This window comes from Rhyacophila brunnea, unplaced genomic scaffold, assembly GCF_057557595.1.
Source record: "Rhyacophila brunnea isolate RB1 unplaced genomic scaffold, BYU_Rbru_1.0 scaffold_2, whole genome shotgun sequence".
Classification (NCBI taxonomy): Eukaryota; Metazoa; Arthropoda; class Insecta; order Trichoptera; family Rhyacophilidae; genus Rhyacophila; species Rhyacophila brunnea.
In genome coordinates this window covers 12,943,836-12,958,632 of record NW_028232859.1, presented here as the reverse complement: position 1 = coordinate 12,958,632, position 14,797 = coordinate 12,943,836, and the positions used below count along the sequence as shown (strand labels likewise).

At 30.3% G+C, this 14,797-nt stretch overlaps 1 protein-coding gene across 3 annotated transcripts in view; it reads right to left on the bottom strand.

The window, feature by feature from the left end:
- Positions 1-14,544, bottom strand: part of LOC147071881 (uncharacterized) — a 426,219-nt gene extending 411,675 nt beyond the window's left edge. Inside the window, exons 1-2 of one of the 3 annotated variants that reach the window (XM_085947408.1) lie at positions 14,120-14,544; positions 9,943-10,195 (exon numbers count right to left, since the gene is read on the bottom strand). The gene's annotated coding sequence lies outside the window, so the exon portion shown is untranslated. The remainder of the gene's footprint in view (positions 1-9,942; positions 10,196-14,119) is intronic. The other 2 variants (XM_085947406.1, XM_085947407.1) reach the window with 2 other exon arrangements.
- Positions 14,545-14,797: the final 253 nt, after the last annotated feature.

Genomic DNA, 14,797 nt, shown 5'->3' with positions numbered 1-14,797 from the left:
TCTTTTATCAAATGTGAAACAATAATGTTATATTTTTTACCATGAAAGAATCTTTTTTAAAAACCTAAGAAACATTTTATTGTAATGGGTTTCTTCACCTTTTTGAGGTGAGACTCAAATTATTACAGTAGGTACATATTTTTTCAGATTTGGGACCAATTTTTTTTAATGAGATTTAGTCAAAACATTTTTTCTGTAATACGAACTATTTTTTGATAAAAAAAATCCAGAAACTTTTAAAGAAAAACTTTTTAAAAGTGTTTGTACATTAATTTGAAAGGTACCATACTTATTATCTCAATATTTTTTTAATCATTGAAAATGTCCCAAATGTCCCAAAAAACTCATAGGTTAAGAATCTCTGGTGTATTATTTTAGTAAATACTAGCGTTACACATCCCAACGCCTAATGACATTATTATATATATATATATATACAAAAAATAGTCTAAATATTGTGTTGGGTGTATTTAAAATTAATAAATTAACTTGTAAATATATTAATTTTCATATGTTAATTCATTACATGATTAAAGTATATTATTATTATTACATGTTAAGATATAAATAACGATAATAGGCGTAAAAATAATGTAAGTATATAATATGTCAGGGTTTACCAATTAATTTTAGTTACGAAACCCATTTATATTTTACCTCGATATAAATGGGTTCTAACTTAACGAGCAGAATATAATTTAACACCTTAAATATCGACAGGTGAAATATCCATCTATATCTATAAAATAAGGAATTTTTCCGTCATGCTGGAATTCAAGAGTTTTGTTTTTTCTTCTAAATTGAAACGTATGAGATAGTGGAAATATTTATATCTCTCGTATATTTTTTTTATTTACTGAAACTAAAATATCATGTACTATCTGTTCATTGAATAAAATCCGTTTTAAGCTGTCATTTTTTATTGGTCTTATCCTATCTATCGTTAGCATACAATTTGTTAAGCCCCAAAAAGCGCGGAAAATAAACTTTTCAATCAATTTGAAACAGTGTTCAATTAATCAAATTATTTTTGACAGAGGTAACATTCGGCTGAACAAAAAATTACTTTCATGTTAAAAAATAAAAACGAAGCGGACAGCAAAAATCCATTCAATTGATTGGAAGTTACACAACAAATACTAAAAATAGCCAATCTAATGTACTATATTTTAATATAATTGAATCTATATCTAATCTATACCTTTCATTTTTACTACATGGAAATATATAATAATATGTAATATAGCAGAAATTTTATGAGTAAGTACGTTAATGTTAAGAAAATTACAGCGATTTGATTACAAACCATTCACCGAATTCACTTAATTTTTAATTTATTCAATAAATTATTTTTTTCTTGTTTTTATAGATACTTTATGGAAATGCAGTTAGAGTGGACATACGTGCCAATCTTTGAGATAAGAACACTCATATGCAATAATTACTAGCAGTTGCTGACTTTCTCTAAGGTATACTATCTAACTAAATGCTAGATATTTGGCCATTTATGAATTTCCGACTTACACGCGTTGTAAATGGGAACTCTGCCATTCTTCGTATTATTGACCGGTGTATCCCTCATAATTCCCTTAGAAATCGGGAGCATCGGTTGTTGGTTCTCCCAAGGTGCATAATAACTAACGTGCCATTGATGATGCCAATTGGGAGGACGATAATAATTATGTTCAACCAAATTACTTCAGATATCGATATATTCCACCTACAGGAGACGTTGTTTTATAAATTCTTAACTACTTAGCGCATTCAGCATTTTTCCATTTACTTACCAACTTCATATTTTTTGTATTTATTATTCAAACTTTTTTTAGAATACTGCGTCTACTTGTTTGTTTCTTTAAACTGTTTTAATCTTAGACTATAGATACATCTAGACTCTAGCGTGCCGTGCGTTTGGTTTGTGGACGAGCGAACGCATTCGCATTCAAATGTTCGAGACCATAGACCATTTCGCTAGTGCTCGCCCAAATTGCTCGCACTAGACGCTCAGAATGTTGTTTGCGTGTTGTAAACGTCTTGAAATTGTAAAGCTTACTTTATGTACACAAATCATTTTAAATTTGAGACGAAGTACACAGATACAAAATTTTGCAACGTTGAAGACTTGTGCTTATAACTTACGGGTTTTTGCGATTTCACGTGTAGTTTTCTAAATAATAATGTATTTGTAATACATATCTGAAATTATCTAGATGTTTAATAATTTTGAAATGCTTGCAGAGTTTAACAGATTCGAACGATTATATATATACATTTATATATTAAACGATACGCTATAGGTATCAGGATATTCCATGATTTCCTACATTTGAAAACTTCATTAATAACTGTATATTATATGAGAGAAATGGATAGGAAGACCGATCACTCTCACGGTATTTTTACGTAGTTTTGTGAGTGGAATCAGAAAAATGAAATGCTTTCCTGATAGAATACAGAAGTACACATTTGAGAGACTTAATACGTCATAAACTACAGTGGAATAATAATAACTAACTGAAAGAAATGAAATATATGTATATTTTTTTAATTTTATATCTGCAAAATTAATAGTTGTTGAAAATCAAAAGTAAATTTGCACTCTGTGACATTAAAATATTATTCTCATTATAAAACCGGTTAATGTTTGACTATTTCACGTGAATATTGATAAGATATGTAACTATTCAAGATATACCGTGAACGCAATAATTTTAATGATTTTATGCTGTTATTGTTTTACTTGATAGCGAATCAAAAATATAGTGTACGTCTTGAATTAGCAGTCATACAAACAAATATATTGTATACATAGAACATTATAACACGATTACATAAATAATAATTGTTTTGTTATACCTACTTAACGTTTGTTGAAGGTAATTAATGTAATTTACGAGTGTAATACTAATTACTGGACAGTTTTATATCAATTTAGCTTTATAAAATTAATCTCAGAGCAAGTGATTTGTTTACTACAAAATTAATCTGCAATTAATTTAAATGATTTCCACCTACTTTAATCGTTAGTCATGGTTTTTTAAGCATCATTTTTAGGTGTTTAAATTCCGTTTGTATAGAAGAAGGGTTTCTTAAACGTCCTCAATAATTAAGACATAATTAATGATGGATGCAACCGGATATGCTTATTACTATGCGGGGCTGTAATAGTAGTTAACTTATAAAACAATTAAAAAAACTGAAAGCAATAAAAATATTTCATAGTATTTTTTTATTAAGTTATTGATAGAAGAAGAACGTTCCGGTTAGGGTTCAGTACTCCATCCTTATTTAGAGCAGCGATGGACAGGGAGGAAATGGCCGAACTTATCGCCGACGTCTAATAACGGATATTGTATGAAAATATGAAGTAAATTTTAATATTATAATATATAATTATTTATTTAACGCTTTCGCTGCTGAAGAGATAATGAGATTTTAATTGCCCCCTTTAAAATGCACGTTAATTACATCGATCGGCCGCCTGGCCATTACGCGCCGTGTGCATCTTCCGCGTCCAAAGTATTAATTGAGTATTTTTATTCAAAGACTTAACATTAGATATCTATATAATAATATAAAAAATTCAGATTTTTTGTACCAACGCAAACATCAATCGTAATATGGGTATTGGGTAGTGAGTTTTACAAATAAAGCTACCAAGATAATTACTATACATGCATAAATGAGATGTTGTCGCAATGGTTATATTATAATGTCATCATTTTCGTCATTCGAATCGCAGGTAACGCGTCACTCTGATCTTGTTCTTTCCGGCTGTAATTTTCAATTTACATTATTATAATTGAATACACGAAATAAAATAGGCACTAAGTGCCCAAAAATAGAAAAAGGTGAGTATGCAGAAATTTTCTATGTACCATCACCAATATCCTAAATACATGTTTAAGTGCCAAAAATATATTTGAGCTTATGTGGATATTCAAAGAGTGTTCTGGGTATAAAAGCCATTGTGATTACTTTAAAAATAGGCACTAAGTGACATTTGGTTAACATGTGTCATTGAGACTTTATTGACTTTGATGAGACTTTCGATATAGAGCATGACACATAGTCTATATTTTAAGAAAATATTGTTGCGACATAGTGTTTATCTAAAATATCTTTGTTCAAACATGTTTTTCTTACACTGTTTAATTATACATATTATCTTTACTTCTTCTAAGGACAATAAGATAGTATATTAAATCTATTGAGACGGTAATAAAACAGGGTTTTTATGAAAAATAAATGAATTATTCATTAAAACCCTTATATCTTAGATTCAGTAATTTGGTACTTAGTGCCTATTTTATTAATTCGTGTATTCAATTATTTTAGTATGCTGATATCTTTCTTTTTAAGAAATACCTCTCCTCCGCCAGTTTGTTGATTATTTTATTGCTTACTTTATCTTTATCATACCATTACTATCTTTGATTCCTACACGACGTCAGAATCTCTCTAAATTTCAGTTATAAATAAAATAAGTTTGAGTACCAAAATTATTTTTTATTAATTGAATAATACACAAGATATAAGAATGATTATATAAAACTATTCCAAATATGTATACGTATTCTTTATAAAAACACGTTATTTTCAGTAACTACTAGTGGCATTGTAATGATAATGTATGTTTCATGAACTTAAAGAAGAAATATGTCCGAAACTACTTAATATTTAGAATTTGGGTTAACTTGCCACAGTGTTGTCCTTGTAGGACATTCTATTATCACGCAGGGGTCGCACGATTGAGGGAAATAACCATCAAAGAGTTCTTTAATTCGGGAAAACCCCGACCCTCGGTTCAGCCCAACACTACACTGTACACAGTCAATTTCAGTGACGTGGAAAAAAATTGTATTCTGGTACTTTTGAGCACAATAAAAGAACATATTTACAAGTTTTTTTTTGCACATCTACTCCCTTAATATATGGATATACTTTTGTTTCCATTTGTTAAAATAAATTACTTAATACAGTTTAAAGTCGGTGAAAATAATCATTTTTACAGTGTATGATTTTTAAACGAGGGTATTAACATTTTTTGTTTTTTTTTTAATATATTCTGTATGTATTGTTACCAACATAATAATAGATCGTCAAAACAGTATTGTTTTTGGGATTACTTTGACAAAAAAAATGTTTGTTTAATTTTTTTTTGAATTCGTATTTCGCATCGTTATACACCGACTTTTTGAAAACATATTATATATTATTATGTACATGTATCTATTTGTAAAATTATACAGAAAGCATGCGTCTAACAATTTTCATCTTTGTTAGATTTTGAATTTTAAAAATATATTTTATCAACTTTAGTTTATGATTGACGTACTTCCTCGGTCTTTGGGATAATAATTTGTCTATAGTATTTGCTGCTATTACTAGTCGTCACTGGGCGCCCACTAAATGGCAGTAATGCGATAGGGGCGTCGCAGGATCGTGTTCTAGCGTCCGTTACTCAGCGAAGTGGCGTCGTTTTACGGCGAAGGCGCCGTCGGCGTCGGTTTCTAAATGCCCGGACCCTCGTTCCTGCACTGTACTTTACGATGTAAAATCACTTTGGAAACTGTACGTGTTAGGTTACTACGCAAAACTCATGAAGGATTTTCTTAATTTGTATCCATTTGTAGGACGGATAATAGAATATAAAAAAACCATCCAATATAAGTACCACCTCTATTATCACAAAGTCAAACTGAAGTCAGTACAAAGGTATTCTGTGTAAAGAGCAAATCAAATATCGTTATTATGAAGTAGAAACGGTACTTCAAATAATAGATTTAATCGTGTTGTGCATTGTGAAGTTTCAAAATAGTTTTTATTTAAATGCATATTTACTGAGATACATGCTTAGTTGATTTAGCTTAAAATATATATATTATAATTTAGGACCAAAAAGTACATATTATTAGATATACTAACGAAATATCTATTGAGTTGTTTACTTGAATGTATTTATTTGTCAATAAATTATAATATATTAGGTAGCTGTTGCACAAATGCAATATTCTAGTAGTATCCAAGGGATATAATAATATGATGACCAAAATACCACTTTAAAGTAGATCGATTTACGATCTATTAAAGTTTGGCGGAATTACGTGACAGCAAAGTATAAGGAACCGAGTAAAATAGAAGAGAGCTTGAGGGTGCCTTAATTCAGTAGTTGTGAAAAATATATCATATAAAAGTGAACATGGTATTTAAATTTGTTCTAAGTAGAGCATATGGGCCTCTAAAAAGTTTTTTTTATGGAGCGGTTGTAAAACATGCGTTATAAACATAAAAACCTAAAAAAAACATGCAATGAAAAAATCACTGGCATTTGTATGCCCAGCCATGGGCGTGTAATGCTTCAAATACACTCTATGACGATCGGTCATATATATGTCGAAAAACCCAGGTGTCACAGAATGTAAATACGATGTCATAGCTGTCATACAATATGTATGTATAAATGTCGGAATGGCATAGATTTGATCATAGACACTAAAACGCTCTTAGCATATATGTGCCCGATCGTCATATAGTCTATTTGAACCTTAACGTTGCATACATAATTAATGAATATTTTGTTTTATTTTATTCAATCTTTTGTCAAATCAAATTATTAGTAGGAATTTAATAGGAATTACCTATTTTATCAATCTTGGAGTTATACTCAAAACTGGTAGTGATTTACCACAGTCTCCCATTGTCATTCTTTAACCTGAACAAACATATTAAACAACAATATTTGTCTTGGTCTCCTTTTAGGCATAGTCTTCAAACTATTCTCTTGATGTACCTACAAAGAGCCTACTGCGCGACCATAAGAGGATTGACATATTTTCTGTCTTTCACTATTCACTACTGCGGCAGGCCGTGAGTGAGGTGGTACAATGCGTTCATGCGGGCTTCCTAATGAAAGATTTTCATGTATGTTGGTTAAAAAAATAAAAATAGTTATCTCAATTAAATGTAGGTACCTACATGGTTTTTTTTAATATTTTCATACTCAATTCTTGGTACGATTTGTAAATTTGCGATCGACCAAAATCGATCCCGCGATCGACACGTTGAACATGTCAGTGGATCTATTCTATACACAAGCCTGCTTTCGGTCCGCTACGGCAGCTAAATAGGATAGGAAAGTATCGAATTATTAACACTTATTGTAACAATTACAATAAGTTAACCGTCTGAACTGTCAAAACTTTCTATATTGGTCTAAAATTTATCACAGCCAAGAGAGGTGCTGTTAAAACATAGTATTTATTAATATGTGTTAATAATTCGATACTTTCCTACCCTATTTAGTTACCGTAGTGGACCAAAAGCAGCCTTATGTATATAATAGACCCACTGGTGTAGTAACACTTCATATAAATAAAAACTAACTATGTATAAATTGCAATTACAACAGGTATGAACTGATATTTTAAAATGTTTAATAAAGCCATTATGTTATATTGATTTGTGTTTATATCTCTCTATGTCACTTGTAACAAAAAATAAAGTCGCTTTATTTTTATGATTTAAAATATGCCATTATGTAGTCCTATTTTCTGGTTGACTTAAAACGGAATAAAAAAAGCAATCATTTAATAAAGTGTGATAAATGGTGCGGTTTATCATTTTTCAACAATGATTTCTAGTAGGTCTTATTACCTGCCGGTAATGTAAAATTTTGATTGTATTCATGACAAGCATGCAATTCAAATTGTGATATTTTGTAACAATAATCTTTGAAATCCCATTGAGAAAAATGCCGCAATTTGCGACAGCAATCAATGAGTTGCGCCACGCACGAAGATATTTCTCCAAAATATTGAAAAAAATAAATTGACACAATCATAGCATAGTCAGCATACAGCTTCGTGGCCAGCACAAAGAAGAGAAATAATAAAGAATAGTTGAACAATAAACGTCGTTATATTATGTCCAGTACATCCATTCCTATGTATTATTGTGTTACTAAGTTCTAAAGTGTATTAAATATTTGGTCATTTAGAAAACATTTCTATGATAATTCGCCGTTCGTGATAAGCAGTTGTTTACAAAACCGACCGGTTTGTTAAAAGAAAATTAACGCACAAGAGTGACACAAAAACCAATAAAATATTTGCAAATGAAACATGCAATTTATTTATTATGTTGATAAATTATTATTTTGCAATTCTTGAAATATTGCAGATAATATAATCAATCATTAAATGTATTGAATTGAAGTTTGTGCGGTAAAACTCGATTACAGCTAGAATAACTATTACCGTAATGCATCGATTAAGATGCATTTTTTTCTATTTTAATGTTTCTGAACTCAGCATGTATTTTAAAATTGATGACATCTTACAATCAGTATCAAAAACAATATTTTAATGAAAAACTTAGAGATACAATGAGTCGAGATATGATTCAGACTCTGACAGTGATAGGTATTATAAGTAAAAATACAAATTATAATATAATATTTACTTATAGCTTTTTTTACTAAGGGCTTGCGCAGACAGAGAGCGGTCGGAGTTCTGCGTTCAACCGACCGTTGACCGCTAGCGTTCAGGGACAGCAGACAGGTGGCGGTCAACAATAAGCGTTCCATTTGTTTACAAACTTTGTACTGACACAAGCGCTGCATAATGCGAGACCGCTATATTCCGACTGCGAGTGGAAGTGAGAAAGCACCGCTGTTGCGTACTCACTCCCCCGTGTGGTTTCGCTCTATGTTGTGTGACTGCTCAAATTCCTATGACGGGACTGGACGGGAGGTACGGCGTTCTTTGTAATTCCGGGCATAGAACTCTAGAACTCTAGCGTTCCAATTGACCGGCGCGGTCTGACCGCCGGCTGTGTACCCATACAGTATGAAGTCCATACAGTACAAAGAACGCCGAACTCCGAACGCGGAACGCAGACCGCCTGACCGCGCTCTGTCTGCGCAAGCCCTAAATGTCGTTATGTGACTTTCATTTTCGTAAGAAGGGTTTTATGGTTGCATATTTTAATTTTATTATTGGTATTTAAATAATATAATGGTACATCTTATAATCGGTATATTACAGTTACGGTTAGGGGGGTTAGAAAATTGTCAGCAATATAATTTGATAAGCGGTCTAATCGTTCTTAATGCCGTGTTTGTTCAAAATAACCCTAGTTAGAATACTTACATTATAAAATCAATCCAACTTGAAAATTGAATCCCTGTATTTTTACTTTTATTTTGTCCGATCTTAATAATATCATAATATGGGCCTCCACAGAGTGAAGGTTTGTATTAAAATATTTTTTTTTTCACGAAAAATGGACGTTAGCCGCTTACTTAACCAATTAGGTCCATACTCTGACTCCAAACACAAATTTAAATACAATATATGTATTTTCCAGAACCAACATTCGAACTTGGGATTCACGACATTATAAGCCAACGCGTAAGCCGCTCGGTTACCGTGGGCGTAATATATGTATGCGAGATTGATAATATATGGCACATTGTAGAGTAGCGATATAGCATTAAAATTTCGACAAAAATTACACATTATATATAATATTTATGATGACTGATGTCAACACAAAAAACATTCATATGTAATAAAACGTTAGAAACGAACTAATAAACTAATAATTATACATTTGTTTTTAAAGATTTAGCTTTACAATGATTGCGAAAGGGAAATACGTTGGGTCTATTGATAAATATGGTAATTAACCAAGTATTTTATCTTTCTTTGTGAATAAATATTTACTTCAATCAATTAATAAGATCTTAGTAATAAAATCTATTGATTTATGTATATTCTGTATGAAGTAATCAAAATTTAGTGCTCACTATTTTTATATGAAGACATAGCTGTATCAAGAATTGGTTAAAATTTTCATACATCCAAAAAAATAACTAAAAGCAAGTACCTGTCTTAACTCTTTCGAGTTATAAATTTAAGAAAAAATATATTAACTTACCGAATATAGCAGGAGAGTTGCAAAACCGTTGTCGCAAAGTTGCAGTCGTTACATAAACTCGGCCAGTCTCCGTCGCACTTGCCACTTTCAGGCCAATGCCGAAACTTGTTTTTTGAATATTTATGTATCCATATTAACACCCGGCACTATTTATATGTATCTTGCACAACTTTTATTTCTATGGAAAATGAGCATTTGTAACGAATCCTATAGATAGAACACTGGTGAGTATATGAAACACAGGCATGCCAACCTTGATGGAAAAAAATGAAACATGGTAATTTGCTAGACCGAGTATTAAAAGTGTATACCCAAAACGAAATTAATATTGTCAGTTGATGAAGATAATAATTCCTTTATATTTTATGTTGATATAATATGATTAAGTAATAACAAGTATGGGGAAGTATTTTGATTATACTGTCTGTCTACAAAACAATATTTATGTTTTTACGTGGTTTCTATAATTTTTAATATTGCTAATAGGTTAAATTAAATTTCCCTATTTTAATCCGTTGGTTTTAATGAATATATTGATGACAAATTCTGTTAAGTTAATTATATTGTTAAATATGACAATTGCTATATTGATATAGGTATTTGAGAGGAAGATTCTGCGTAGGATATATTATGGTCCCATACTAGAAGAAGAATAGTGGCGTATTCGGCATAATCTGGACCTCTGATGGGCGAGTCATGTAGCAATAATGGATAGTGCTCAATCGCCGAGTTGAATTCCGGATACTAAACCGGACCGTCGGAGGTAGACTGTCAGGTCAAGACCACTCCGGTGGTTGGATGGTGTCAAAAAATATGTTAGAGCAGCCGGCGCAGACATCTGGAGGACACTGGCCCAGGATAGAAAGAGCATAGCATAGCACCTACCCTAAGTTGTTGCGCCACTGATGGTATTGCTAAGTAATCGAACTTTTGTTATATTGGAATACGATAATAATGCAAATAGTAACACGAATAACAATGTAAATACTATATTGTTCAAAAAAAAAATCTGTTCCAAACCGACAACAATATAAAATATTTTGCACCGATTATGTCAGAAAAAAAGAAAACGCCCGCCATTTTTAAAACTTTCAGTTTCTCAATAAACACGTTCCAATTACAAATGTCAAAAGCGATACATTACATAGCTAACGAGAGACAAGAGCCGAAGCGCGCTACGATAAAAATTTACCTGTGCAAAGTAAATTTTGTGGCCAGATAAACAAGAAAATGAAACGTATACTTGTCTCATTCATTAAGTTAACAGAATACTTTGTATATGCTTCCTTATAAAACAACGGATATAATTATTTTAATGAGATAATTTCTCTTACATTTAGACTGCATCGTTACAAGGTAAATTAATAAGTTATTAATTGTATTATAAAACGAAGCATGCTAATAGAGGTAGCCGAGATGTCAGTATTAATAAACATGGAATAAATTTGGCGGTAAATTAATAAATTTAATTTGGAAATTTTATTGATTCTAATAATTAATATGAGCTAGTATAAAACATTAAATAAAATTGAACGTACATAAAAAGTGTATGTTAAAATAAAACGAAGGTTCATAGTTTATTAAGGCCGCATTTTTTTCTACGTAGAAACTTTCTCCAGTGTAATAACACCTGAGTATATTGCATACACAAGCGATAGTGAAATGTAAGTATGTCAAATCATTTTTTTTTAAATACAAGAGGTACGTCTTATCATGCTATCCCAATAAATAATTAACAAACAAAAAAAATCCAATGAATTAGGCACCTACTACTTATATGTTTATTAAATCATATATTATAATTAAATTAATAAATAAGAAGCGTTAAATATAATATAGTGTCTATTTAATCCGCATAATATGTATTTTAAATAGGTACAATCTGGACCGAGTTTGTTGGCTTAGGCCTTAGATTTTAGTTTAGACTTTAGAGTTATCTTATTTTCAATTAAGTTTTGGCAGATACATATTAAAATGACATCAATCGACAATATATCTCTAAACCAGTGATGCCCAACATTTTTATATGGAGGAACTTATGAAATATTTTGTAGAATCTAGAAGAACCCCATCATAGATTGCATTGCATAATCATATTCGGGTGCGCGAGTTATCATAATATATTTATACAGGTATATTCCACTCATTTCTACATTATCATTAAAAACTAGTATGCATGTTAAAAATACACACACAATAATAAATAGTATAGCAATAGATACATATTTAAAGTTGTAATTGTATTGTTAGCGTGTAAATTTAAAATGCATTGACAGAAAACAAAACAGTTCATAGAATGCGGCGACATTCCACAATTTCCATTCCTCTATTCCTTGTTGCTACAAAAATTTCCTACCCAAACTATTACAAGCGACTTAAATAATAACTTTGTGTTATCCAATTAATCTAAACTTTAAAAATGCTTCGCTGTCATATTAAACCTTGTTTTTACTTTGTTGTCAAAAATAGTTCAAGTTATGCTTTTTAAGCAAGCTATTTTCGAATTTTCTCGGACCTAGTTGAGAATCACTGGTGTAGGTGGACAAAGCCTTTTCTGATCGTTACGTTTTACAGTATCTGGATTTAATAGTTAATTACTACATAATGCATCTGTATTATTTTATATATATTTTTCCACCAATAATGGGTAGTTGGCAGTACTGTAATGACTAACTTCATTACTTAGTGTTAATTTATTACATATCAACCTAATATAACATATTAAAATAGTAGTTTAAAAATGAGAACATTATACAATATTCCTATTGTGACAATTTAATGTTATTTCCATGACAACGAGAGTTTTTGTATTACTTATTTCATACAATCCTGTGCATAAAATACTAACATAGCTATTGAGAAAGCCAAAGTATTCATTTTGGTACGTATTTAGTGATTATATTTAGTAAGATATTATACCGTTCCAATAATATCTGAAAATAAAAATGGTTAGTTTTCCAGAAAATGTTATTATAGATATGTGACTAAAATCTGTATGAATTACACTTACTGAAATGTAGGTAAAGTTAAGTTTTAAGTACGTACATAAAATATTATGACAAATGTCTTCAAACGAATTTTCCATAAAATTATTATTAAGTAATTAAAATAACGATACAACTGAGGTAGGTATACAAATGAGTTTGGAAATTGACTTTTATTGCAGTGTAGGTAAAATTAATTTTTCCATGACTTTCATCTGTATAAAATGATTTTAATGGGCAAAGTAATAGTATTTGGGCATTTTTTGTCATTCTATTTTTATACACTTCCTTCATTTTATGATATTATGCCAATGAGTGTAAGAAAGAAAATAGATCAGTTATAACAATATTTATAGCCGTACTAAGTAATTAAAATGACAATTACTGAGGAAAATATTAGAAGTAAATTAAGTAAGTAAATATGGTTGACGGTGAAATTATAATTAAAGATTAAGTGTTTCTCAGACTTTCAGTTCAAATTTAATATGCCATTTTAGTATTTATATATTGTTATAATAATGTAAACATTTCGACAGCCTGTCATGCATTTGGGCTTTTAGTAAAATTTGAAGACATGCATACAATATGGAGAAACGTGCATGCATAATTAAGATGTTTTGAAAGATGTTTGCAAAATTGTGGTAATATTAATTACCACGTAGGTACGTCGACAAAATCATAGTAGAAATATGATGAATATTTACTCATAATTCCCAATTTTATGACGCATATATATAATGCCAAAAAGTTATTAATTTAATAATTGAAAAATTACATCGTAATGGTTCCATTAAATATTTCAATAGTCTTTATGTATATATCTGGCTAATACACTTTATTACGACATCATCAGGCACTGTCTTTATTATATTATTTTCATTCAATAACTATATATAAACAATGAGAATAATAATTATGTATTCATTTATAATTATAATTATTATAGATGTTTGTCTAACGAAGTCAAAAAAAATTGGTAATGTAAACATTGTTTTGAAATACCTAATATAAAACTTATTATTAAGTAGATTTTTAAATAAATAAAAATAAAATAATAATATAGTAACAACTTTTATAGCATAATAATAATAATAATAATACAGAAAAAGACAAATATTATATATTTTTGTTCTGCATTGACTATGAAACACGGAAAAGTATATGTATGTATAGCAAACGCCTAATCAAGTTACCTTGTTTTGTAAGCCTGACGATGTCAAAAATAGAAACAGATTCACTTTTGGGGAAAAACAACAAAAACAAGAACTATTACAACAACCTTCGGTGATCACTGATCAGTCCATTAATTAAACAAGGTGTATTGAAACATACGGCAATTTTATGTTTCGTTGAAAAAACTTTTTTGACAGCATACGATAGCTGTCAAAACCACTTCCAAAAAGTAGCTTTCCGTTTTACGATATTATATTAAATTTTCATTTTTCTCCATCAAACCTAATAAATATTTATGAAACAAACTGATTTTATAATCATTATTACGTTTGTATAGTAAAGTATAAAAAAAACACTTTCGAACATTCACGTAAGCACACTCGAATAGATTTAGTACCGAAAATTTGGCTACATAACCACTCACGATGAAAGTCCGTGACGTACTAGTACCTCCTATGTTTTGAATGCCTCGCCGTGGAGGTACTAAAGGAGGGATGGTAGAGAGGGACGCGGCAATATGTCCGAACGAGAGAGCAACAAGGCGGAACTGGAGGTACACAGTTTCATTACTTCTAGAAGGCAGTGATGTTATATGGGAGTTTTATTAAGAAAATTTCGCATGTATATTTTTTATTACGCCTTTTATAGTGATGCATTCGTATTTACACTCTTCATGATGAAAGATGTTAAGTTTACGT